Source organism: Protopterus annectens, chromosome 14.part0, assembly GCF_019279795.1.
Source record: "Protopterus annectens isolate FY-2018-M chromosome 14.part0, PAN1.0, whole genome shotgun sequence".
Taxonomy (NCBI): domain Eukaryota; kingdom Metazoa; phylum Chordata; order Ceratodontiformes; family Protopteridae; genus Protopterus; species Protopterus annectens.
The window spans coordinates 569,492,360-569,519,548 of NC_056748.1; positions in this window are offsets into that span (position 1 = coordinate 569,492,360).

Consider the following 27,189-nt stretch of genomic DNA (forward strand, 5'->3'; position numbering starts at 1 on the left):
CAGGTGTCCAATGAATACAAAGTATTTAATTTAATTAAATATGTACTTCCTGTTCAGCTCTGTTCCCGTTGTGTCAGATACCAAGTCAGAATACATAGTTAGCAATACTATTCGTATGTTTAATTTAAAAAGACATAGCCATAAATAAACATAAAAATAAATCATCATAAAATGTAATGCGGTGTAATATAATTCATTACATATCCATAACATTACATATTACTATAAAAAGAAAAGTGTATTAAAATAAATTTATAATACATAATAGACCACTGTTGTACTAATAATAATAAACAATTCTAAAGTGCTATACTTTTGCTGAATAAGTTAACAACTGATGATACGTTAATTGTATGTATATACATATCTAAATTTATATTCAAAGAGGATATGCATATGACATATAAACTGCTTGGAAACAAACCCACAAGCTAAAAATTAATAAATATAATTGTCGAACCGAATGGTGTATTAACGAGTGGAATTGGCAGTCTTTACTGGTGATAGCTGAATATCAGTCAGAACCTGTAAGCAAGTTTTGACATTCACGTCCATATCTTTGTTGGCATTTTTTTTAACCGAAAGGTGTTTTCGTTCATCAACGAGTGGAAGTAAAGTTTTTTTTACACGTGTGAGCTAAACATTAGTAAAATTTTGCTAAGAATTTTTGGCGTTCAATCTAGAGGACTTATTTAAAGAAAATCTTTAGTCTCAACAGTAACGGTCAGTTTAGAATGCTTATACTTTTAGCGTTTTAGTACGGAGAACTGATTTGAAGCATTTTTTGCATTTGTTGGGTTGCGTTAAGTAATTTGAGCTTTCAGTGATTTTTTGAGGACGAATTGAAATTCTTGAAATTCAGTGAAATGGGTTTTCAGTGAATCAAAGTAGAGCCATACATATATATATATATATATATATATATATATATATATATATATATATGTGAATAATGTGCAAATTCTGTTTAACCAGTATTAGTCTCATTGTTCTATGGTTTATAAATTGTCAAATTCTGTATATATTTATTTTTTCTTTATGTTGTGTTTTTTTGTTTTTCTTTTTCCTTCATATTTTCTTGTAGGCACTATTGCAGAGCTTTTCTCCTCAGGCCTCTGCTGAGAAGAGGTCTTGCATGGTCCAATCAGTCTTTCCCAGTAAACAAAAATAAATCAATACACACACACACACTCACACACACACACACACACACACACACACACACACACACACACACACACACACACACACACACACAAACTTTTAATCTTTTTAACAAAAGACCAAAGAAAACATCAGAAAACTTAGTCAGCCTCAGTGGCTGTCAACCTAACAAACCACAGTATATATATATAAGAGAACAGATTTTTTTTTCAAAAGTGGAATGCTGCTGTTAGAAACAGACAAATCTCTCTCTCACACACACACAAATTGTAACGTACATTTAATCACAAATGTGAACAAAATATATCAAAGGTAATAATATATATTATGTACCACGACTGTGAAACTGAAATTATTTAAAGTAAATCCCAGTGCCAACCACTTATTTCAATAATTCTTAACTAATGAACTTTGATACTGTCCACTTACCCACAAATAAAGCATATGCATTTAACTGTTCTCTATCATGAAAGAATAAAACGTTTATATGAAACACCCAAGAGTAGCAAACAAGTGAATTTTTAATTTCATCGGTAGATAACTTGAGGAAAATGGAAATGGTTATAAGTGTTGAAAGCAAACTTGCTGTGGATACAAATAGGAAAACAATTTATAAGTATATTAATAGCATCAACAGTTATCAGCCAGTTAAGTCTATAAAATCTGAAGGCAGTATGAGAATGATCCTTTGAAGATCGCACATCTGTTTAACCACCACTCTACAATACCGTTCACTATTAGATCTAGTCTTGACAATTTATCAATTAACATTATAATTCCTGACAGTTCAGCTTGTCCTATTATATCTTAGATGACAGAGCTTTTAGTAAAATAAAATTATTCAATTTTTATGAGCCCTGACTCAATACCCTCCCTATAGTTACTTATAAAAATCACTTGCTACCAGTATTAAAACCCAATTTTAATAAGCTACTGCAAATGGGTACTGTTTTCAGCTCTTGGAAACACCTATCATAGCTCTAATGTATAAATATGGTAATAAAAGTATTGTTAACAGCTAGACCTTTTCTCCCCATTTCCATTCTGGGCAAATGCTTTGTAAGATGCATTACTGAAGTATTTTGGAACGATAACAAATATCACCACTTGGGCTTCAATCAACATGATTTTGTAAAGAGCAGATCTTTTTTGATAAGTTTATTACATTTTTATGACCAAATTACTAAGGCCCTGGATTTAGATCTTTCATGTGGTGTAATTTTCAAAAACTTAGCCAAGGCCTTTGACTCTCTTCCTCACCAGGTAATCTATCAAACCCTTATAAAGACTAAAAATCAATATATTCCCAGTAAAGTGGATTATGCTATGGTTAACTAAGACAGCCCAGTGCTTAAACATGCAAAGAATAACATTTGATTCTCTTCCTGTCCATCTTTGAGTTCCACAAGGTGTGTTTCATGTACCAAAGTTATTTAATATTGTAATTGCCTCCATTCCTAGATCCAAGACATGTTGGATAAATAAGCTTGCAGATGATTATAAGATTTGGTTAATTGCACAAAATGTATCTAACATTTAAATTCTTATACGAGACAGTAAGGTGATTAGGCACGCAACATAGATATACATTTTAGTTACGACACATGTAATGTATTTTGGAAAGGCTGTAGTTCATTTACCTGTATACCTACTAGAACATCCACTAAAGGAGATAATCCAATATAAATATATGGGTGGGAATAACCATGAATGCTAATCTTTCTTTTGACACACATGACCAACTGATAAGTGCTGATAAGTAATAAAGCTGTCAAATGGGTACATGTTTAAAAATCTTAGCAGAAGAAAGGAGATACTTCTTACATCACTATATAACACATACTAGGCCAATCCTGGAGTATAGTAACATTTTCTTTATGTACAATGCAGGTTAGTTGTGCTATCTGGGTCTATATCAGTGCATCGAAAAAATTACAGCAAATGGCTACTAATTGAATGTTAAACAGTGAAAGTTTAACATTCTGAAAAAGCTTGATGAAAAATAATTCATCAAATGGCCACAGTTGGCTAACATATTGAACGTAACCAACCAAGGTAGGGGCTCAACCCCCACATTCCACAATGAGGGGGGGTTGTGCCTCCACCCCCCGAACTATACATACCAACTCCAAGATCACACTACAGTGGGGAATAGGGAAAATTTTTAAGTTTCCTTCACTTACCTTATGCATCGTGGTACTTCCTGGTTGTTGGCCAACTATGGCCATTTGATGAAATTATTTAACTTGGTGTGGTGCACAAAATAAAAACATCTGGTATTTTTTCAGCTATAATAAACATACTTTTGAAACTAGCAATAGAAGACTGACTCAGATAAGGCTTCAGGTTCCAGTATAAAAATCCTGAGGAAGCATTTTGTGAAAGCGCTTGTGTGTTTTTTGGCATTTTTATTAAACGTGGATTTTTATATTAGAACCTGAAGCCTTACCCGAGTCGGTCTTCTATTTCTTGTTACTCGTATTTTGTGTTTACTTGGACCCATGTACCTGGTTTTTGGTGGTTATACTTGTGTTGATTGCATAATACTTTTGAAGCTGTCAAATGATCAAGATGAGCTGAAAACAGTTATTTACAATCAACCCACTAACCCTGAAAGCAAACAATTAAACCATATCCTTTGCTTTCAGCATTCAACTACCAATTAAACTGTATTCGCTTGGATTTATTCATCTTCATATTCATTTTTAAAATGTATCTTTTCCTATGTATACTGCATTTTGTAAAACAATTGTAATCTAGACAAATAGCATGCCAGAACATTCCTTCAGTTATGTTTTCCTTTAGTAGTTGAGCAACTGTGAATAAGCTCGTTTCCATCTTTTCACTGTGATTTTGATGCATTTCTCTAAGAGGCCAGCTCAGCCAGCCGGTGTGCAACCATTGCCATGAAACTTGCATCTCTGAACAGAAAATTATATATAATCTTGCGTATATGTATGTAACTGACAAGGGGATTTCATGCAAAGTGACAACATTGTTCAGAGCCCCTAGATTTATGCTTGGAAGTACAAAATGAGTACAAACCTGGGAAATGATGGGCTATATTATGGTATGAAATTGAGGTTAGGAGAATGCATAAGGGAACAAATCAAGAAAGGAATTAAACTACTCTGTCAGGAGGAAGATGAGGAGGAAGTATGGAAGGAAGATACGGCTGTACCGATAATGAAAGATGTAATGCCAGTAATGAACAAAAATAAGTAGCCAAATAGGATGAAACCTATGGGATACTGAATGAACCAGGCTTCGATAGAGAATGAAAGAGCCAAAAAAATGAATCCAGCATGCTAAGGCAGTCCTACAGAAGATAATGGCTAAATAAGACAGGAGCAGACAAACATTCAAATGCATTGTTTAACATGACATGGGTTGTTAGGTGCAAAAATTGGCTAAGGGGTAAATGTCATGATAGGGGATCAATAACAGTACAAGTCAGGCCAACACTAAATAATTATTTATTACAGTATGTAAACATAACAATAAGGTAGCTTCTCCTCAGGAGACAGTAGGTATGGATGATGGTAGCAGCTGCAAAACTAGTGTTTGGGGAATGTGACTTGGGAAGACTACAAGTAGCTCATAGGATCTTGGGGAGATAAGACGGGCATTCCAGGTGAACTACTCAACCAGGTGTTAAAAAAGAGTTGGCAGTTGTCCTTGCTAACCTACAGCTTATTAATATCCAGCCCCTCCTTAGACACAGAATGGGATTACAGAGCAGGAGAGAGGTGTAATTATAGTGGTGAATATATGTTCCGAAACATAATTGCACAGTCCAGTTTTCTCTCTCAGCACAACAGCTGGTATACACTATAATGTCAGCTCCCTTTTCCGGTTTGTGACAAAATGAGAGACAAGCTGATTAACTCCTTTCATAACAGGCACACATCCCATTTTCCCTCCTCTCTCTCAATGAATTGCACTAGAAAATTAGTGATGCCTACTCAACAGCCTGCTTTCTTGAGAAGGAAGCCAGAAGTAAAATTCCACTGCAGTTAAAAGTTACAACAAGTCTGATATCTGCTTGCTTCCTGTTTGTTTCTTGTTGTATCTGGATTATAGTCAAGTTCCATATTGCTTTTAAGAGAAAGAGGCCAAGTAAGGAGAGACATGGCAATTTAGAGATTGACAGATTGTGGGTGCATTTCTTTGGCTGCCTGCAAGCCCAACCTATTATTAAGGTATCCAAATCAAATTACTTTTATGCAACCCCTGCGATTAATTTTAATTGTTTTAATTTATACAAATCCCCACATCCTGTTCTGTGGTTACCATCACAAGTGAATTTAACTGAAAGAGCAGCACTTTAGACAATTAGCGATTGCAGCCAACTGTGACAATTTAAGTAATGAAATTAAAGTATAATGCAGATAGGAAATGGAAGAGGTGCTGCCCACTGCATGATGTGTGAAATATATCTGTTTTAGTTTCTTAATGAAGTTGGTAGATTTGCTGATTAATACGATGGCAGCATGAAGCTCATTTGAAAAATATCATACCTATTAAATGCTTGCAAGCCAGTGTCCAACAATATCAAAGATTACATCTGCAATTTCTAATGTGTATGTCAATTTTACACTATAACATTACAAGCGTATGTACTGAAGCTGCAGTCGAGCATTCCTAAAGTTTCTATTTCTCCTGTGAAGTAGCAATATATTTACAGATGCCTCAAACAAGTCAATGAACTGCATAAAGGTAATTGGAACAGGCATATAAGGCATATATGTAGTATAGGAAGGATCGCCACTGATCTATAACATGCTGAAGTTTTTCAGTGTTCGTGCAATAATGCTAGCAATGTGGTAGTGCAGGCACATCACTGCCAGTTAGTATAATGTGTGCTGAATTCTATGATCTGATATTTACTTTTTCTAACATCTGAGTTTGAAGACAATGAAATGTAGCTCTGCTGTATTGATTTTTAAAAGTGATTCTGGTAGTTAAGGACAGAATAGGATATGAGGACTGTCTGGGTCCACATAGTTGGTGGCAACAAGAATAAAGTTGTAACCATGCAAGACATTTAACTATGACAACACATGGTTCAGCAAGCGTGATAGAAATGAGATAACATGCAAGACTGGCCAACATGCAACTCAGGCAGACTTACTCCTAGTAAGGAAGGAGCATTGGGGTAGAACCATCAATTCAAAAGTCATTTCCAGTGAAACAGTCAGCCAAAGCACAAACCACTGGTGGGCACAATCAGCTGCAAGCAGTGCTCATAGAGAGGCTCTATGATCAACTGAGACTTGGCAGAAGACCCGGAAGTCGAGTGGAGCAAAAGCACCAGAGTTCAAGGAATTATTCAGGGACCTATCACCTCAGGAAGTACTGGAAATATGTGTACTTTTCGGAGAATGGCCGAATCTCAAATTAGCATGTGTGAGGAGAGTATAACAAATATGCAGCTCAGCCAGGTATGGAAATAAGGTACATAAGTAAAGCAGTTGGTGGAAAGCACAAGTCCAGGAAGTTATCAGAAGAAAAAAGGAGGACAGGAAAAACTGAGAGAGAGAGAGAAAGATGGACCAGGCCAAGAAGGAATACTGGTTGGCTAATAAAGGGACTAAGAGAGCAGTCACAATTGTTTATTTTATTTATTTAACATTTGTGTACCGGGAGAGTCCGACTTGGAATGAGCCAATTTTCAGCAGAGGCCTGGGGACAAATGCTCCAGACACACGTCTTTGTAATGTGGGAGGAAACTAGAGTACCCTTAGAAAACCCACACAAACACAGGGAGGACATGCAGACTCCACACAGAAGGCATTCTAGCAGAGAATCAAACCAGAGAACCTCTTGCTTGAGGCGACAATGCAAACTGCTGCACCACTGTACCATCCATTTATTTATTGACATTTGTATCCTGGGAAAATCCATCGGGGTTAAAAAAAAAAATGCCGATTTTAGTGGAAACCTGGGAAGAAAATCTACAAATAAAAGAAAAACATTTTAATAGCAAAGGACAAGGCATCAGAGGCACTCTACCAGCTTCAAGAAAGTGACTTAGTAGATGACACAAAAACTCTATCAGGTTGCAAGATGAAAGACAAAGATAAAAAGGTAGTCAGACACCATTCATAAGGGATTTCAGCAGCAGCCTGCTCACCAGTCCACAGGACATCAAAGGCAGACGAAGAAGCATTTCTAGCAGCTTCAGAATGAAGAAAGTCCCACAGCATCTGTACTGCTCCAGATTCAGCACACAATGGAAAAAGAAGAAGAGCCCACCCTAGAAGATACAAGAACAGCACTAAGAAAAATGAAGCAAGGAAAGGCTGCAGGCCCAGATGAGGCCATAATAGATAGAATAAGTTAGGGGAGAAATAGCTCCGAGGGTGGTCATAGCAGTATGGAGAATAACATATAGCCAGATGACTAAAAATATAAATTCTAGTGTCACTGTTTAAGGACAACTGTCAGCAGTATGGAGGTACCAAAATCCTGTCCCAATGCATGAAAGTGCTGGAGAGGGTGACTGATAAATTAATACAAAGAATAGTAAAAAGTAAACTGGAAAATGAGCAGCTTAGATTCTGATCAGGATGCAGCAAAAACAGACTCAATGTTTGCAGGAATACAACTGAACAGAAGCTAAAGATCAGAAAACAATCTAACTGGGCATTCCTAGACTTGAAAAAATCTTATGCAGGTTATACAACCAGTGTTCAGACTCTGAGAGGTTCCCAATGTGGGTGTGCATCCAGGTTTATAACAGAAGTTCACTGCTGTTCAAGCTGGTGATGGACTACATTAGCAAAGAGGCTGGAGGGGACAGATCAACAAAGCTGCTGTATGCAGATGCTATGCAATTATAAGCAGACTCAGAATAAGAACTTCAACAAATAATAGGGGACTAGAACAAAACTGAAGGCACACACAATGAAACTAAGTAAAAATGAGACAATTGTCATGGCATCAGATGGGGAAAATCAGAAGAAGGTGATAACCGAGATAGAAAGGAAAAGAGTTTAACAGGTTAATAACTTCAGGTATCTGGGAGTTGTGGGTGAGGAAAACAGATATTTGAATGAAGAAGTCAAAGCTAGAATCGAGAGCTGCACACTGCAGCCAACTGGTGCAAGGTGCTGGGGTAGTGTGTGATTGATGGAAGAAAGCCGAAGAAGCTGAAAAGTAGGGTGTACAAAACAGTGTGCGACCAGTACTTCTGTGATGTAGACAACTGGGCTGAGATGGCAGAGCAATTGAGGAAACTAGAAGCAAGGGAAAAGAAGTGTATGAGATGTGTGGTAGAATGCTTGTAGTACAGAAGTGAATTTTGAAACTAATTTAGGCATAAAATGGATTAGTTCCAAAGAATACCTTACTTTTATGAAAGATAAGATAAAGCTGAGTCACTTGCAACTGAGAAACCTTTCTGGCAGAGCAGTTAGCAACTTTGTTTTCCATGTTAAGAATTTTAATCAGCTTTCTGAGTTGGTTCAAAATGTTTTTCTAGTGTGACATTGAAATCCAAGACGTCTCCTGTTTCTTAGGTGGATAGATATATAAAATTCCTTCCAGAAACTTTTTTTCTTCAAGATAAAGAAGAAATGAATAAAGGTGTCCATAGGCAAACAAGCAGAAAGGTGAATATTAAGAGAAGAGTAACAAAGGCCAGAGACCATTAACCCACAAAAATATTGAAGAAGCAATGGGATTTGAGCCTTAAAAGAATTTTGGTTCTTTATATGGCACCAGCTAGAAAATTTCTACACAGTCGCACATGATTTTCTACTACCAGGATTCCTAGCCTCCTTTAATACCTGCTGCACGTCTTCTGAAAACAAAGTGCCTAAAAGGTATTAAAAGTTTATCATTCAAGCAGTGAGCTGCAGAATTTGAAGGTTGGAGGTGGATCAGAGAGACCCTCTTCTGTGTAAGACCATCTTGTGAGGAAGTGTGTGGTTAAGGAGAGAGAACCACTGTTGCCTGGACTAAAACGGAGTTACCAATATTATGTTTGGAGAGCCCTTCAGGACCTTTAAAAAAAGCTCTGGATGTCAGGGAAAGTGAGGAAAGGCTAAAAGGAACATTCTCAGCCATGGTAAGGAAAAGGCATCTGTCTTCTAAGCCTTTTTGCAAGAGGTCCTGTGCAAATCTTCTTTAACTGTCAGATGATACGGGGTCATCAGGTTTAGATTCACATCCTGAATGTGAGAGTAGCTGTGAAGAATAATTCAAGAGCTCAGAGTCTGCTACAGAGAAAGGGATACTTCTGAGGAAGATTCTTTCTCAATTAAAGGGATCGATTGTGCAGATAAAAAAAACTGAGGGGGATTCAAAACTACAAGGGCTTTGGAAAGCCCCTGAGAAAAAGGATCTCTAGTAACAGGTGCTGCAGGAGATAAAAGATGTGGATCTATGTCAAATAATTGAACAGCTCTATTGTCGATCATCTCATCAACAATACAGGCTGCTAAACCCCCCCCCCCACCCCCACTAATTATATATACCAACTCTGAGATCATACTACAGTGAGGAAAAGAGCACATCTCCTGATCCCTACCATAATGTGATCTCAGTCAGAATGGTTTGACGGCCTGCACTGTCGACAAGATGACATGCTCCATAATGTGAACATTTGATTATATGACATAGACCCAAAAGATGTTTAGGCTTTTGTGTTGTTTTTTATTTTCTTATTCATGGTTTCTAAGAAAACTATATGAGAAGATTCTGACCCAAGACATATCAATATCTAAGGGACCAGGGCTGTCTTCTTGGACTAGTATTTGAGAAGCACAATTCAGTCTCTATGAAATCACAAGCCTAGATTTTCCCTTTGAGACCTTATCAACCAGCTTACTGGTCAGATAGGATGTGCCAAAATGCTGCATAAGGTCAGCCTCCAACTGGGTCAGAACAGAGGTAACAGGCCTAGAGATCAGGCAGTCTTGTGAGCTTGTCATCATCTTCAATACAGATGTACAAATCGGACCCTGACAAGGAAGCTGACATTGTGACATCTTCCTTCTGCATTTTGCCTTTCCTTTTCAACTGTGAAGGGAAGTCTGAGGTGGCAGCTTCCAGTGACATAGTGGCTCACCCTAGATCCTTCAAACTTGTATTCGCTGAATAGATTTTTAATGATGATATGCACCTATGTATAGCTTTTGGAACAAAAATCTGGCAAAAGGAGCAGTCCCTAATGTTTTGATCATGTCCTAAACCTAAAAGGACACTGGTATGCCTACTTTTGTATGGAATATACCTACCAGAGAGTCATTTTCCTGTCTTTGATGACATGAGCCGAATTCAGTAAGTCAAATAATATCAAAACAGAGGAAGGGTCCCCAATGGGATACTTAGCTGTCCCTTGGAAAGGTAAATGGATCCTTTTGAACAGCTGGCAAACTGAGCTATAGGAGACATCTTGCTTCTTGGACCATTTGTAAGAAAGTTCTGAGAATTCTCAAGTTTATGCATCACTTAAATACCAGCATGCAGTCCTCATGCTTAGGTCTAAGGTCAGATGTACAGCATGTGAGGAAGGGGTTTCTACGCACAGGATACAGCCCAACTATTGACATTAATACAACAGTGATTAATAATGAACAAATATTTCAAATCAGCACTTTCATTCAAATGCACTAAATATTTGGTTGCCTGGTCCTCTGTTTAACTGTAGGCTAGCTTACAATATGGAACCAGCACAAGTGTAATGTCTGCCCACTTATGATTATCGCTGTAAGTGACAGAATGGGTAACTGTTTCAGCCTCAAATTAACTCTGCCGCTTCTTTTCCTTAAATCTATAGCAGAAAGGTGACAAATCCAGATTTCTACTTCATTTATATTTCTTTTAAGAAATATAAGGACTTGACTGCTAATCATTTTCCTATGGTATTTGGAATTTTTTAATACATTTATAGTACAATGTTCACTTTTCTCTGTTGGGTAGTAATGTGCTTAAATACATTTCCTGCTGCCATCTCTTTCACAACTTGTACTAGCAAGATACTGTCCCTGAAATTTAAGGGTCTGTGATCATCCTGCAATACACAGTGGTGAATAAAATGTGAGAGGATCCATACAGTAATGTTGCAAAAACTAAATTTAAAGAAAGAGAGAAAACTACTAAGGGTATGAGCAGCCTAAGATATTTAATTTGTAGCAATAATCTGAGTTCCATTTTAGTGAGCAGCGGACATTGTGTGCAGATATACAACCAAGTAAAGGGGCATGGCTGGCAAGGAAGTTTACTACCTGAAAAGTACACAGCATCTTAACACGGCTATCCAAGCAATTAAAGCAGTAGATGGTGTCGTGGTCTACTAAATATAAACAGAGCAAGGTTGTTGAAGCCTTATAGCTTTCGGTGTATTAAATTCAGCTTGCAAAAATACATCTGAAGCAATCCAGGAATATAATGCAATGTTTTTCAGGAATAAAGGCCATCTGCACCTCAAAATATGCAAAACTGATCCCTTATTCCTCCCTATTATATTTTAACTCTTATGGATGTACTTTTCTAAAACAGATGAAGTGCAAGTGAAGCAACTGTGACTTGAGTTATTTAGATGTATGGGGGGGGGGGGTGACCTCATATTTGTGTATGGGTACAGATCACAAATGCAGGAGTAGGAGGACTTGTTCCCTACAATATAATAATTTAAATTTTCCACATGTCTGTGAGCTATATTTTCAGTAAAATGTTTTTGGGCATACATCAATTGTATAAACCAAATTATTTTATTATTTAAGTTAAACTGGATAAGTTTATTATTTATTCAATATGCTTAACTGGGTAAGCAAACTGATCCTACCAGAATATTCTCCTTGCTTCCTGATCCAAACCCAGGATATAGCTTCTGCATAGTAGCAAACCACCACCATATTCTGTATGAGCATTCATCAAATGGGAAAGCACTATAGCTGTTTTTATGTAGCAGGGAGGATGACGCACCCAACCATTGTTCCCTAAAAGTAAGTCTGATATGAGGTGCCCAGTCAAAGGCTCCAAGGAGGACTTGCTACAGTTATAGATAAGATGGCTTTCCCAAAAGCTGACTCATCTAGAAAGTAATATCTGCCTGGAATTAACATCTCTAAAGAAAGTAAAAATGGCCTTTAACTGTTTATGAACATTAAGCATACCCCATGTGCATTGACTAATAAATAGCTTTCTTGACTGTCTGTTCTGGATTGTCTTGATAGAATTTCTGTGGCTACAATAGGAGCTCTGTCTTAAAATGTTGAGCCTCTTTAGAACAAAATATCAGCTGGTCTTTGAAAATGTGTATGAGTGAAGCAACAAGTAAACATCAGACCAATGACTACTGTCCCCATGTATTTGTAATAATTCTATTCATTTTAAGATAAAAGCAACAAATGTACATCACTTCCATTATTTTGATATTGTCAAAACGGTGCCCCAGTCTGATGTGCTGTTGTCTTTGTATGCCTCTTATCTGCCAGCCCCATCTTTAACTTCAACATGTTTCACCTGGAGATTACAAATTGTATGGAGCATAGACAATACAATGTGTACATAATACAAAATACAAATGAAAGAAGAGTGTTTTTTTTTTTTCAAATATATTTTATTGAATTTTACAAACTTTTCAAACCTACAAAGGAAAAACTGTAAGTCATTACAGGAAGCAGTAAAGTATAGGTGTATGTATATATATATATATATATATATATATATATATATATATATATAGATATATATATATAAAACAGTTAGTACAAAAACTATGCATTTATAAAACAGCAGTTATCATAAAAGGGAAACTTGCATCTTAGAGAATAATATAAGCAGTGAAGACCCCCAATAACCTATTACACTCAAAGTCTAGAGATACAAATGGAAAGTGGCTTGGAAGGAGGAGTATATGACGGTCTTAAGAAGAAACAAAAGCAGTAAGGAGGGTATACCCATATAAACCAACTATTGACGCCATGTACAACTATTTATACCGTATTTACAACATATTTACGCCATTGATGCCAGAGGATAACAAAATAATATAACAAAATACTTTGTAAAATCAAGTTACAGTGTGATGATAATAATGTGTAATGATTATAGGGTCAGATAAAATGAAAGAAGAGTGTTATATGTTCAGTTTTGTGTGGATAGAATATAGAATTTCTTTAAGGCTAAGTGTAACAGTTTTATTTTTTTTAACGTAAAGTCTAACAAAAGTAATTATATGGATGTGGATATGCATATGTAGACACATAGTAAAAAATTAAAGCTTTGGATTAACTACAGTAATAAGCAGGTTCTCAGAAATTAGGCAATTCAGAGCAAGTAAAATGAAGATCATGTCAACAGAGCAGATAAAAGGTCAAGATGGAAAGTTGAACTATGCAGGATGGAACAGAGAACTCGGGTAAGTGATGATGCTTACACAGTAGGAAGAAATAGAAGGCAGCAGATGTAGTGAAAACAGGAAGAGAATGGGAAGTAGAAGTGAAAACACCTAATTTAAAACTTTTAGAAACTATGCATGAATCCAGAAAAATATGGATTTAGTCTCAATTTTCTTCAAAATAAAAGTAGCATATAAAGGAGGAGGTGTATGAGAAAAGGTTGTAAAAGGAGAGTGAAATGTATTTAAATGATTATTAGCCACACAAGTAAGCATATTAAGCTGCTCAAATCCTTAGCACTTTCCTCACTACTAGAAATGGAGAAAGTAGGTCATCAGATAAATATATTTTTTTCTTTTGACGTAACTTTATGACATAGAATAGATTGTTCTTTATTTTTTGGAGCTCACCATTGGAGAATGTGCTTTTTTTATAATGTATTTCTCCCCATTGCCTTCTGACCATAACCATCCTGTCCTTGGGAGTTGCTAAGCAGACAGCAGTCAGTGGTGTGGTGGACAGCTCTCTAACCCACTCTTTGGTTACTAACATGAACACTTCTGGCACTACTGGGGCATTCTTTGCCCTCCACTGGTGTGTAAAACCTCCCTCAAGCATGCCTATGAAGGTTATCACTACCAGCATGGAACATCAAGTCCACATCCCTAACCCTGTTGCCACTGTTGCTTTTTTCTGTGCTTGAATCTTCTACCCCAAAACAGGCGAGTTAATTCAAGTCACTCCTACCTTTTCTGTGTGTTCTAGAAGGGTCACTAACTGAACTTGGGTCATCATCAGAGCTTCCTTGCACTACACCCAAAGGCCAGAAATTGAAGATAATGGTTTATTTAGAGGAGAACAGTTATACAGATAAATAGCTTTCAAATTAAAAATAATAGCATCTGGGAACTGAAGGCCATGGGGAAACAATTATATCTCTCCATGACAAGGTAGTGATGTTCAGTCCCAACAGAGGGCAGCATGAATATGGATTTGTTCTAGCAGTGCATGCATTAAAATCGGGTGACAAAAATGCCCGCATTACAGCTGTGGAATAAGTATCCTTTTGTAAGGCAAATAAAAGTAAGAGAAGGCAGCTGGTGTTTTGGTAATCTCATAGTTGCATACTTAAAATGTTTTGTAGCCTAGTAAGATGGATGGAGATTATTAGGCCAGTACCTAGCCCCAAGTCGAGAGGTTCTTCCGTTTGATTCTCGGCTGGAGTGCAGGGAGTGCCTTCTGTGTGGAGTCTGCATGTCCTCCCCGCAGTTGGGTGGGCGTTCGAAAGACATGTGTAAATGGGCGTGCCTTCGTTGAAGGTTGAATGTTGAGCTGGCACTTGGGCGTTCGTCAAACCTACTGCCAATCATTAGTGGACCGGAATTCTGCTGTGGCGACCCCTAACCGGGAAAAGCTGAAAGACCACAACAACCTAGCCCCAGGTCAATGTGCCTGAATAACTCTTCAGCTTCTGTCTTGGAAGAGGACTTATCAGACATTCCACTTAGAAGAAACTGAAGAAGATAGGTTGCATCAAAACAGCCTGACCTTTGCTTTGCCAAGACTTGCCATAAGCGTCTTTCAGGACCATGTCGGTGTAATACAGAAAACATACAGGTTTAGTATGTTCTTAAGACAAAGAGTTTGGTTACAGATCCAAGAATTTAGAGGTTGTCGATATGTAATATTCTACTATTATTAAATATATGTTCCAGGGGAGAGTGTTAAATAAAATGAAGAGGAACAGAACAAAGATTTGAGCTGTAAGTGTTGGATGGAGTGGAGAGAGCTTTGTGCATTTTCACTGCCATGTGTCTGTCTGTTGAACTAGTGATGGGGTCCTTGGCCAAAGCAGATGACTTCTGTTTCCCTAAGGAGGGCACAATTAGCAAAACTTGATGATTTTCTCAGGTCTTCAGAGACAGCACTATGAGAATTTGCCATGGCTGGCTTCTCAGTGGACACTGTCAGTGAGCATAAAATACTGTCAAAAGTATTATTTCACGATTCCATGTAGTTGATGCAAATTGGTGCTCAGGTTTTAAGAACTCTCCAAGTTGTTGGAAGATGATTGCTTCAAGAACTTTTAATGAAGGGAAGTTTACAGAAAATGGGCTGTACAGTACAACACCTCAGAAAATGGGCTGTACAGTACAACACCTAGCCCAGCAGAGTATAAGTAAACATCCAGAACAAGTCTGTATTCCTCCCTCAGCAGCTCGCATGTGTATGGTAACAAGAAAATACTAAAAACTCCTAACTTTGGTGGATAATAACTATGATTCCTGGCTCTTGCCTCCTCCTTTTAGTGTCCTCTAATATCATGGCAGGAGGAACAAGTGAGTCGGTAGTGGATGGCTCATTGATGAATGTTGGCTTGGGGGCAGTTTAACCATAACTATAGAGAAAATGGAAAAATTAGTTCTGTTGCCAGAGTAGAGATAAAAATCTTGCAAGTCATAATATCAAACTACTGTTTGTCCCTCAGGCAAAAGATCCATTAATGATTAGACCAACTCCTCAGTTACTAAACAGTAGAGTAATCAGCCATTCAAACCTGAACTTGGTTTAACTGGCAGTAAATATCAAGCAGATAAGAGACATGCAAACCACTGACTATTAGGGAAAAGTAGAAAATGATTGACATCCTAGGCCTGGGCCAAAAACGATTCTTTTAATGTAAGAGAAAGCGTGTGCTGTCCTTTAGAAGGACTTGCACTGTTCATCTCCATTAAGATAACAAAAATGTTTCCTAAATTAAACCGCGGACAAAAGTCCTTGCCTGCAGAAAGAAGCATGCTGTACAACCATTCTGTATACAGGTTTGTTGTGACAGAAGACAAAGAAAATAACCAAAAGTGGCTATCCACTGCCAGCTTTTATTACTTTTCTGGAACATAATGTCAATATCTCTTTAAAATGAGGCCCAGCAAGCACCTCTGTTACTCTTCATTCCTGCTATGCACCAAACATTCTACTTTGCAAACCAGGTAAACCTCTAGATAACCATGACAGTTGCTGACACTTTCTTTACTAAATGTGGACTTCAAAAATCCAGAAAGTGCCCTTCTTGTCCAGACTGAAAAATATAGTTAACTATAGTGCTAATTTTTTTCACAAGCAGGCTGTGTTACTACCTATAAGATTTCACTAGAGACTTTGCTAGGACAATTCCAGATAAATATTGCAATGATAATATTTCAGCTGATCTTTTGCTTGACCTTGCAAGAGTATTTCCTTTATTTTAATTTCCTATAACTGTCTTAGAACAGACCTAGTGGCATTTTACTCTGGTCCACAGTCCAACATGTGGGTTCAGCCAGCGTATTCCATAACAAAATTCCAGCTATAAAACTTAATTCTTGCATCAGAAGATACATTTACAAAGGGAAGCAATATCAGAGAATCACTTGTATCCACTTTTGTTTGTGACAGCACTTCCTACAGTACCAGAGACAATAAGCAATCTGATGCTTCCTTCTTGCCGTAAAAACAGAATTCCAACTCTGTTCATGCATGACTAGTTAATACCAGTCTGACATGCTTCTGCATGTTGTCTTCAAATCCAGGAGAATAACATTGGCTATGAGGTGATGTGATGTGAACTACATGAATGTATAGATGCAGATACTTATTGACATCCATGGAACAGAGCTTTTTCTACATATCCTTGGAATAGAGAAGTTTCTACAACACCCATCTTCAGTTACCAGAAAAATATATCCAGATTATGACTCAAATTCTTGAAAAGAAAACAAGCTGCCTCCTGTGTCTCAGTAATGCATATTTGAAGTCCTGATTGAACATACTGAGACAGTTACTGGTAACCAGTACAGTCACCCTTTAATATAATGGATTATAGTATGTAACTGGACAGCGCAGTAGTGCAGCAGTTTACATTGTTGCCTCACAGCAAGAGGTTCTCCAGTTTGGTTTTTGGCTGAGGTGCCTTCTGTGCAGAGTCTGCATGTTTTCCCTGCGTTCGTGTGGGTTTCCTCCTGGTGCTCCAGTTTCATCCCACATTACAAAGACATGCATCTGGAATGTTTTTCCCCAGGCCTCTGGTGAAAATTGGCTCATTCCAAGTCGGATTTTCTCAGTAAATAAATGTTAAATAAATATCTTGACAGTCATAGTGAGAGTGGCATAGCATCTAAATGCCAAATGGTACTCAATACTGTTATCCAAAATTAAATACAATTTCTCCTGAGTTGTGAATAATAATGTGCATCGATTCATTCATTCTTTCTCTGATAACCTGGCTTAATTCAACTTTGGGGATGGGGAAACTGGAGACTATCCTGATATTCAGTAGTTGCAAGGCATTTAAACTATTGCTGAACTGGGCACCGACCCATCACAGGATTCTCTCACACACACACACACACACACACACACACACACACACACACACACACACACACACACACACACACACACACACAATTCAGAGGTTTGCTGATTCATCACAGCACTTCTTTTGGATGTGACAAGAAGCCAGAGCACCCTGGAAAACTTACATGAATACAAGGAATAGCAAAGACTTCACACACACTTCCTCTCTCTCACTCTGTCATGGTCAAAAAGCTTTTTGCATCACATCAAAATTTATTATGTCAACATTTGCAGTTTAACTGGCCATTTGCATTTAGCTTATCAGTGGTGGTAAGCACTGGGTAGCCTACCACAAGAGTGGTTTCTGGCCCAGAAATTGTAGGTTATTGGCCATTTAGGCAGTTTTTTCCATCTCTCTCAACTTTCTGGTTTAAAAACCCACGTTTGCGCTTGTTTCCCCATCTTTCCTGTAACTAGTCTAGTCCAGATACAGAGTTGCTGTATCCAGGATTGTTTGTAAGCTTCTGAGCCCCCAAGCCTTTCTGTGTTGGAGGGAAGCATTCTAGCTTATCAGTGGGAGTGGTAAGCACTAGTTAGCCCATCTACCACAAGATCCAGGTACAGATTCTTCGTTTTAGCACTTGAATGTGCTTATTCATGCTCAGCACTTGTTCAGAACTTGTTAGGACTAAATAAGCTACAAATTACTAAGCACTCAACCTTCCTCTTTACCTAGAGGAGAACAGCTTTTGTAGTTTCCTCACTTGCTTAGAGAAAAACTGCTCTTATACTCACTTTCCTCACTTGCCTAGAGGAAAGCAGTTTTTTATTCAGACATGTCCAAGGGTCAGCTCCCAGTGTTCTCTCCTGTCTGATGAATCTGGGCATCTTGAGGCAATGTAGCAATTGCCTCATGTACACAGACAACCCTCTCCTCCTCCTACCCAACACCACAACCTGAGAGAGATGCATTTAGCCAACCTGGAGGTAAAGCTCTCTCCAAGCAAGAATGAACTTGACAGTCAAGAGAAGGTAAACACTTGCACCATACCACACTCATCACATAGTCCCATCTAAACCTACACCACCAAAATCCACACACAGAAACACAAACATTTGCAGAGGCTCTTGATAATAATCTGCTCAAGCAACAGAGACCTCCAAAGCAGAAACGCAAGCAACCTCCACCCCTCCAACACAACACAAATGACATATAGCCCACAGACTCACTGTGCCAATACACCACAGCCCATAAGGCAAACCAACATACCCAGCACACTAGTCACAGGTGACTCTATAGTCGGGCACACTGATGTCCCACTCACCAGGCTAAACAAGGAGAAGGTTACTGTCAGCTGCCTGTCAGGTGCCAGGATCTGCCACATAACCCATGCACTCAGGTCACTCAACAACAAGTACAAATATGACTCTGTCATTGTCCATGTTGGTGTGAATGACTCGAGATGTACCTCCCTGGACTACATAAAAAGAGACATGGAAGAACTCTCCAATCTTGTAGCCCAGGCAGGTAGGAGATTAGCCCTGAGTAGCATCCTGCCATCGCTCCGAATGATACCGCAGTACAAGGACAAAATGATTGACTTCAACAATTGGCTAAGCTTCTAGTGTCATTCAAATGTGATCCAGTATCCGTCTGCCTGAGACAACATGGTCGACAGACCACGATGCTTTGCTAGAGATGGCCTGCACCATACACCCCTGGGATTCCGGATACTGGCTAAGGCTCTTGACAAATTTACCACCATAACAGGAACAGGCAAGTAAAAACTGAGGGTAATGCTACTCAATGCTAGAAGTCTAAATCTCAAAATGCACTCACTCAAGGCACTCCTTAAAATGGAGAACATTGATATCTGTGCAGTGACTGAGACTTGGTTCAAGGCTCTAGAGAGCACCCCTGCATTACCAGGATATAACTCATACCACACTTTTCAGCCAGCTAACCTGGACCAGAACACCAAAGGCGGAGGTGTGTCCATATTTATTAAGGATATCCACACCTTCAGGCTAGTTGCACAGCATAATGCATCCGAGGTTATCCAAGTGCAACTAAATCTGGGCAAAACTGCAATCCAAATTGCAGCTTGCTACAGATCCCCCACCATGCCCCAGGATTCCCACTCCTCTTTTCTTGATGTACTGGAAAATATTAGGGTTCACCATAATAATGGGTGATTTCAACTACCCCACCATTAACTGGGAAAACTACTCATCTACCAACTCCTTCACTCAATGCTTTCTGGAATTAATAAAGTCCAATGCCCTGGATCAACTTATCCACACCCCCACCAGGGGCAACAATATCCTAGACCTAGGCATTACCAACATGAGTGACCAGTGTTCCACACCTGAAATCAACTCCTTGTTGGTCAGATCCGACAATAAGCTAATCACCCCAGATATCTACATCCCACCTCCACCCACCATTAAGGAAACCACGACAAAAAAATTCTCCAAAGACAACTTCATGCTTCTTAAGACAGAAGTGGTGAAATTCATGATACCTATGCAGATGGACAATACAGTTATGACTGCTGAATCCTACACAAATGCACTCTAGAAGCACTTACACAAATGCATGGATCATGCTATCCCAAACAGAATCAAGACGCTATACAGCAAAAAAAGGAAACCAATCTGGTGGTCCCCTGCCATAAACAAACTCTACAACAGAAGGAAGAAACTGTGGCAAAAGAGTAAAATCCCATGAGTGGAGGAGCTGCCTGGTCAGCCTCAGTAAGAAGCTGAGATCCCTTATAAGATCCTCCAAAGCTAGCTACAAAAACAAAATCAACACTGATTCTAATGGCAACCACAAATCATTATATAGCTAGGTCAAGAATCTCAATGGCAACACCCAGATCTGCTCTGAGTTACAGCACAATGGCACGAAAATTACAGAACCAACTGATATTGCCAACATCCTGGCAGATAGGTTCTGCACTAACTTTACCCTAACTTTACCCCCCTCTCACCCCCTAAAGGGCCCATATCTATACAGGAAAAATGCAGAGTCCCTGTAATCACATCTATGCAGGCAAAAGCTACACTCTCTAAAACCAAAAACACAGCATCCATGGGACCAGACAACATCCCAGGCTGCATTTTACACAAACTTCAGAATGAACTGGCTCCCCACCTAAGCAGCATGTTCAATCATAGTCTCATGTCAGGCTTTGTGCCCACTGAATGGTGCACAGCAACACATCCCACTCCACAAAGGGGGAGCCGCCACTGATCCTGGGAACTATCTCCCTATTAGCCTGACGAGCCTGGTCTGCAAGGCCATGGAACATATCATCGTGGAACTCAAACAAAGACATTGGTAACCTCCAAACTCTACACCCCACCCAGTTCGGGTTTGTGAGAGGCAGATCATGCCTTCTGAACCTGATCAACTTCTTTGAGGCAGTCACCAAAGCCGTAGGCAAGAGTAAGGTGGTTTACACAGCCTATCTTGACCTTGCCAAGGCTTTCGACATCATTCCCCATTGTGGAATTAGAGCTAAACTCACTAAACTAGATATATATCCCTATGTCACAAGATAGGTTGCCAACTGGCTCACTGACAGAACCCACACTGTAAAAGTTGCAGACTCCAAATCTGACTTCAAACCAGTGACAAGTGGAGTACCACAGGGTTCAGTCCTGGGACCTCTCCTCTTTGGTATCTACTTCTCTGAAGTACAAGCTAACACAGAAGGTCTCTGGCTAACGAAGTTCGCAGATGACTGCTAACTAGGAGTCATAGTCAAATTTCCAAATGATGTGGATATCCTACAGAAGGGCCTCACTGAGACAGATGCTTGGTGTCAGGCATGGCCTCAAGCTCAATGCCAAAAAGTGCATTGTCATCCCCTTTGGTAAAAACTCTGTACCCATGAATTACCACATAAACAGCAGTCTACTTAACTCCAAATGTGTGATTAGAGACCTTGGGACCCAGGTGGACAGTAGTCTCTCCTTTGATAATCACATCGCCACAGTAGTCAGAAAATCCTTCTATGTGGCACACCTCATCACAAAAGGGTTCTCATCCAGAAAAAAAAAGAGGTCATTGTTCCCCTCTACTCGGCACTCATTAGACCCATTATAGAGTACAATGCCCATTTTTGAATGTACCTCACAAGACATCTGCAGCAGCTGGAAAGGCCACAGAAGTACCCCACAAAGAGGATTACTGGCCTCAAACAGATGCCCTACACTGACCGTCTCAAAAAACTCCAGCTTTACTCTGTAGCCCATCACCTACTCCGAGGAGATCTCTGCCCAACATATAATGCTATGTTAAACCCAGAGCTGTTGGACATGCTACACCTTAAGAAATCCTCCGAGCTATATGCTCTAGGGACCTAAACCTTGTTACCACAATAAACAGGGCATGCTGGAGGGATAGATTCCTGTCCCAGAGACTTCCTATACTCTGGAACAAGCTACCCATCTGTGTCCAGCAAAGTTTCTCATTAGCACTCTTCAAGAAAAATCTTGATGAGTGGATGGAAAATAGGAAATACACCCTGGGGATCACTTCTGTCTCTCTGCTCAACAGTGGCACAGGAAAATAACTTTCTTGGGTGGAGTAAGCCAGGGAACCTTGTTGGCTAGGCTTTACTTAGGCCCTTGGGCCGATAGCCTAGTACCTACCTATGAACCTATTTATATTTAGCAGTGCAAGTAAATCTTTCTGTTTCATTCACTTGCACTGCTAGAGGTTTGCAAACTGCGTGTGTTTGGTGTGAAACTGCACACAATGGAATAAGGGAGTTTACCTTTTTCCCTATTGCTGTGTGATCTCAGAGATGGTATACTGAAAGTAGTGGTGGAGAGAATGTGCAAAAACACTTTTAAATGTTATTTTGTAGTTCATTAGTTCATGATTTTGTTTTTAATAAAACTGCCCTTTCAGATTTTTTCAAAGTATATTTAATATGTAGATTATGTAGAGGATTTTTCAACTAAATGTAGTGAGAATATATATGCATGTATATACAGTATAACATTAGACAATCCAAAGTAGTATAAATTAATTTTGTGTGTAAGGCAGTAAAATCAGCATCTTAAAAGTAGAAGGAGCTATATTTACACACCCAAATGAACATTTTGTGACATAATAAATTTTAAGATTTGAGAGAGAGAGAAAGATATGATGTGAAAAAGCAGGTATTGTGGAAATATATACAAGAGTAGTGTTCAGTTGGGAATTTTATTAGTCAGATGACACGTCCTCATAAACATTCCTCTGATACCATAATTTAGCAAAAAATGTAGTGTATATTATGAAACATGCAGTCTAATTTTTATAGTATGTATCCAGTTCATCTCTCAGAAACAGGGAACTCCTGAATATAAAGATTGAGTCAAAGTTGAATTGCAGCCTCTCTCTAAAAGTAGCAGGCCAGGATTTTTGAATATGTAGTTTCACTTTTGTGAAACTATGTATGTAGTGCCACTTTTCGTGGCATATTATTTGATGGAGGAAATTAAACGACCTATAAAATTCCAATAGGTGTGCGGCATATGAATATGACACAGAAAATGTTGTCTTATTATCCAAGGTTTCTTCCCTTCTAGAAGCAGACATGCCGGATATGGTATGAAATTCATGATACAATGATCCCCTATGTCCTAAATCCAGCTCTGTGGTGCAAAGGGTTGGGAGTCATAATGGAGACCCAAGTTTGACGAACAGCTTAAGCACTGGAAGAGCTGGGCAGGTGTAGGTAAAAATAGATGGATCTCACCAGCTGACTCATCCTAGTGTGTAAGGAAATGGTGGCTCCATATAACCGAATATCTCTCATGCAAGTACAGGGTTTCACAACAACAATGGTTGCAGGATGGGGGAAGTGGGATTGGTGTTTCAAACCAGTTATAGTGACTGTTGCAGGCATGTGTGAAGGAGAATGTATACACCAGGGAAGGGCTTAGAATTTAACCAAAAAAACCTTGATAGCTGCCTGTAAAGTACCTCCCAAGAAAAGGAAGGCTAATGGTCACCAAGCAGCAGAGGAGAAAGAACATTAGAAAAGATCCCTTATATGCTGAAGTTTGCCTATAGTTATCCCATCAAAATAACTTCACACAAACTTTAGAGAGTGACTCAATTGGCAGACATGTTTCAACAGCTGTTAAAATGAAAATGCAAGTTTCTTTAAAGAGAAAGGGAATGTTATCGTACATCAGAAACCATCATTCAAATATATGACACCAAGTAAAGCCTGAGCGCAGGTAAATGACTTTGAAATAATATGACAGAGTTTTCAAGACCACTTAAGGGGTACTCACCACACATACAATAAAAAATAAACAGCAGTTTATATAATATATAACCTGTCAACACAGCTAGACAATGTTTAATTATATAGTTTGGAGCTGAATATTAGGTTTAGTGTACTGTTATCAATATAATTTGTTACTAACAAACAAAATACAGACGTCTTTGAGAAGCCCCAAAAAGAAATATATGGCCGCATACTTCACATCTCGACGCATTTTGTTAAATGAAAAAAAGTCAGAAAAAGAAATACGCAAAAATAAATATTGCACGCTCTCTAAGAACTAATCAACCTCGCAACTCTGACAAATAATGGCATTCCGTAATGACGTAAACACCGATTATATAAGCATCATAACTGTCGGTCTTAATTTCCATCTCCCTATTTCTTTAAATACGTTAAAATTATGAGTACAGCAAACATCAAATGCATGAAATGAAAATGTCAAGAAAACCATGTTAAAAATACATACAAATGCAGACTTCATGATATAATGATACTGAGTGTGTGTTCAATTAACATGGATTTTTACAAAGGCAGATACTAATGATTCACTGACAGCTGTAAGAGCAGTTTTCATATCACATAGCACAGCCTGAAGTCTAATTGCTCATGCATAACAATACTAACACACTGTTACTTAATTTCATTTTTAGATACAATGCATGGTTTGTCATTATTAACTTCAGATGCATTAACATTTCTCAACTACTCTATTTTCTTTGCTTCAATAAGGAATTCTTTTAACGTCAGTTTAACGGTTACAGTGTATGTCAGATTAGATAGCTTTTGAAACATTCAACATTCCTTAACCCTGTATGAAATCAAGGTCAAATGAGCATGCATTGATGTGAGATGAAGCCTTATTACATTTTTTATGAGCTTTGCAAAGATATAGTGAGTATACTGCAAATGCAAAACTGGGACAAAATGCTTTTTGAAATATAGACATCTGTAAGAGGCCAAATATTTCTGAATACTTGCGTGACAGTTTAATTGTTGTGTATATTTCTTAATATTTGATCATTTATCTTTGTCAGACTTAATCAGGTGTAGAAAAAAAGTATCGCTATAAACAAAGTATTTCTTATTATATCAGGTTTATAATGCATAATATGTCACAGAAAAATTAATTAGTCTCCCAAAAATATCAGAGACAAGAATGGGGCAACAGATGAAAAGCTGTCACGGTATGTTTTCTAAAGAACACAGCTGCATATTTTTGCAAGAAGATCATATATTTTGTATGTAATTCAGAAAGTTTCTAGTCCTAATTGGCTTAACTGTAGTCCACGCTCAAGATTATTTTTTGCAATCAATCTTTTCCAGTGTCTGTACGGAGATGAATAAAACTGCACAGACCTAGTAACGTTATTATTACAGCACAGAATGACTGGTTCAGGTCCAGAAATAACTCTCTCTGGGAAAAACGGCATGTGATGAGGGATAACTAAATACAATTCCTATTTCAGGGAGTCTTCCAGGCAAAAGCAGAGATTTGGCAGTTTTAGCGGCTCTTTCAAGACAATACACGTGCACCGAAAACATTATTCTTCACAGAGCACCCCAGAGGCCTTAGCAATCATCTGCATGCTCATAGTTATTCTGTTCCCTCAAATTCAAGACAGATCTTCTTTATTAATTTTAATTTGTCATCAATAACCTGACAGGTTCTCTTTCGGCAAGAAATACCGTATTAACTGTTTCACTCACTGTGGCAGCTATTACAGAACGTGATAATGATTACTAGTAATGAGGTCAAATAGAATAATGTGAGTATAAGTTGCTACCAGCAAAATGTATAACACAAGAGGATTTATTATGTTCACTTGCTGAAATGTAATTTAAAAACAGGATATTACCACCTGCTGTGTTGGCTCATAAGGTTATCTAGATCATTTAAACATTTCCTGCTAATATGTTTATTTGCTTCTGGCAGATATTACTACCGCGATTTTGTCAAATAAATACTGCTGCAGAATGAAGTTAATTGTTTATGTCTACTGATGTAAACACTGAAAAACAGAAGTTCAAGTGCAGCTCATCATTACAACGAACCCTGTTCCAGATATGCAAATAACGGCGTGCTTGCACAGTAGCTTAGTCACTTCAGCTAGTAGGACAGGATGAATAGTATGCAGCCGTGCAAATATTAACTGGCGTTATATGAGAACATATCTAATCTCAAATGAGATCTGACTGCATGTGATATAGCAATATTTGATTGCTGAATGTACTGAATATTTGTAACTGAGGCTACATCTTGGAATTTGAAATTGCAGATACCGCATGAATCTTTATAGCAATGTAATTAATATTAATTAGTGCATTAAAATAATGTGCAAAAAATACCAGACACTTTTATTCTGCTTACATAGGCTACTAATTGCAGCATTATGAATACGTTAAAAACTAAGAAAAACAGAAGCAGTTTTTAAAATAATGGTGGCCTGAGATTATATATATATATATATATATATATATATATATATATATATATATATATATATATATATAGACACACACACACACACACACATAATTTTTTTCTTTTTTTTTTGGCAAGGCATCAAATCCACTAATACATAACATTTTGTTACTTCTGGCCAGTATTAGCTCCCTGTTTAAGTGGGTATAAATATATGTTTTTGAGTTCCTTTTAAGAATGTGAAGCCAGTACAAAATGTAAAATATAAAATGAGTTTGGTCATCACGGATATCTTATTTCATTTTAAACTTTGGACTCTAATATCATGTTAAGAGCTGATCTGTCATACACAGCTTTTTTTTTTTAAATATAGTACACAGACAAGAAGAAACTGCTTATGGCAGAGATGTATTTTTCAACAATATCCTCCACCACTAAAAACACATTTTACAATGGCAGTAAAACAACTGGGATAAATTGTTGTTCACAAAGCAAAATAAAAGTGGTTACCATTTTGTTCCTGTTATATATTTAGTCTAGTGAGTCCAGTTCAATAGGCCTGAAGATACAACTGTATAACAGCTTACCATAACAGTAGTTGTCCAACCGATCA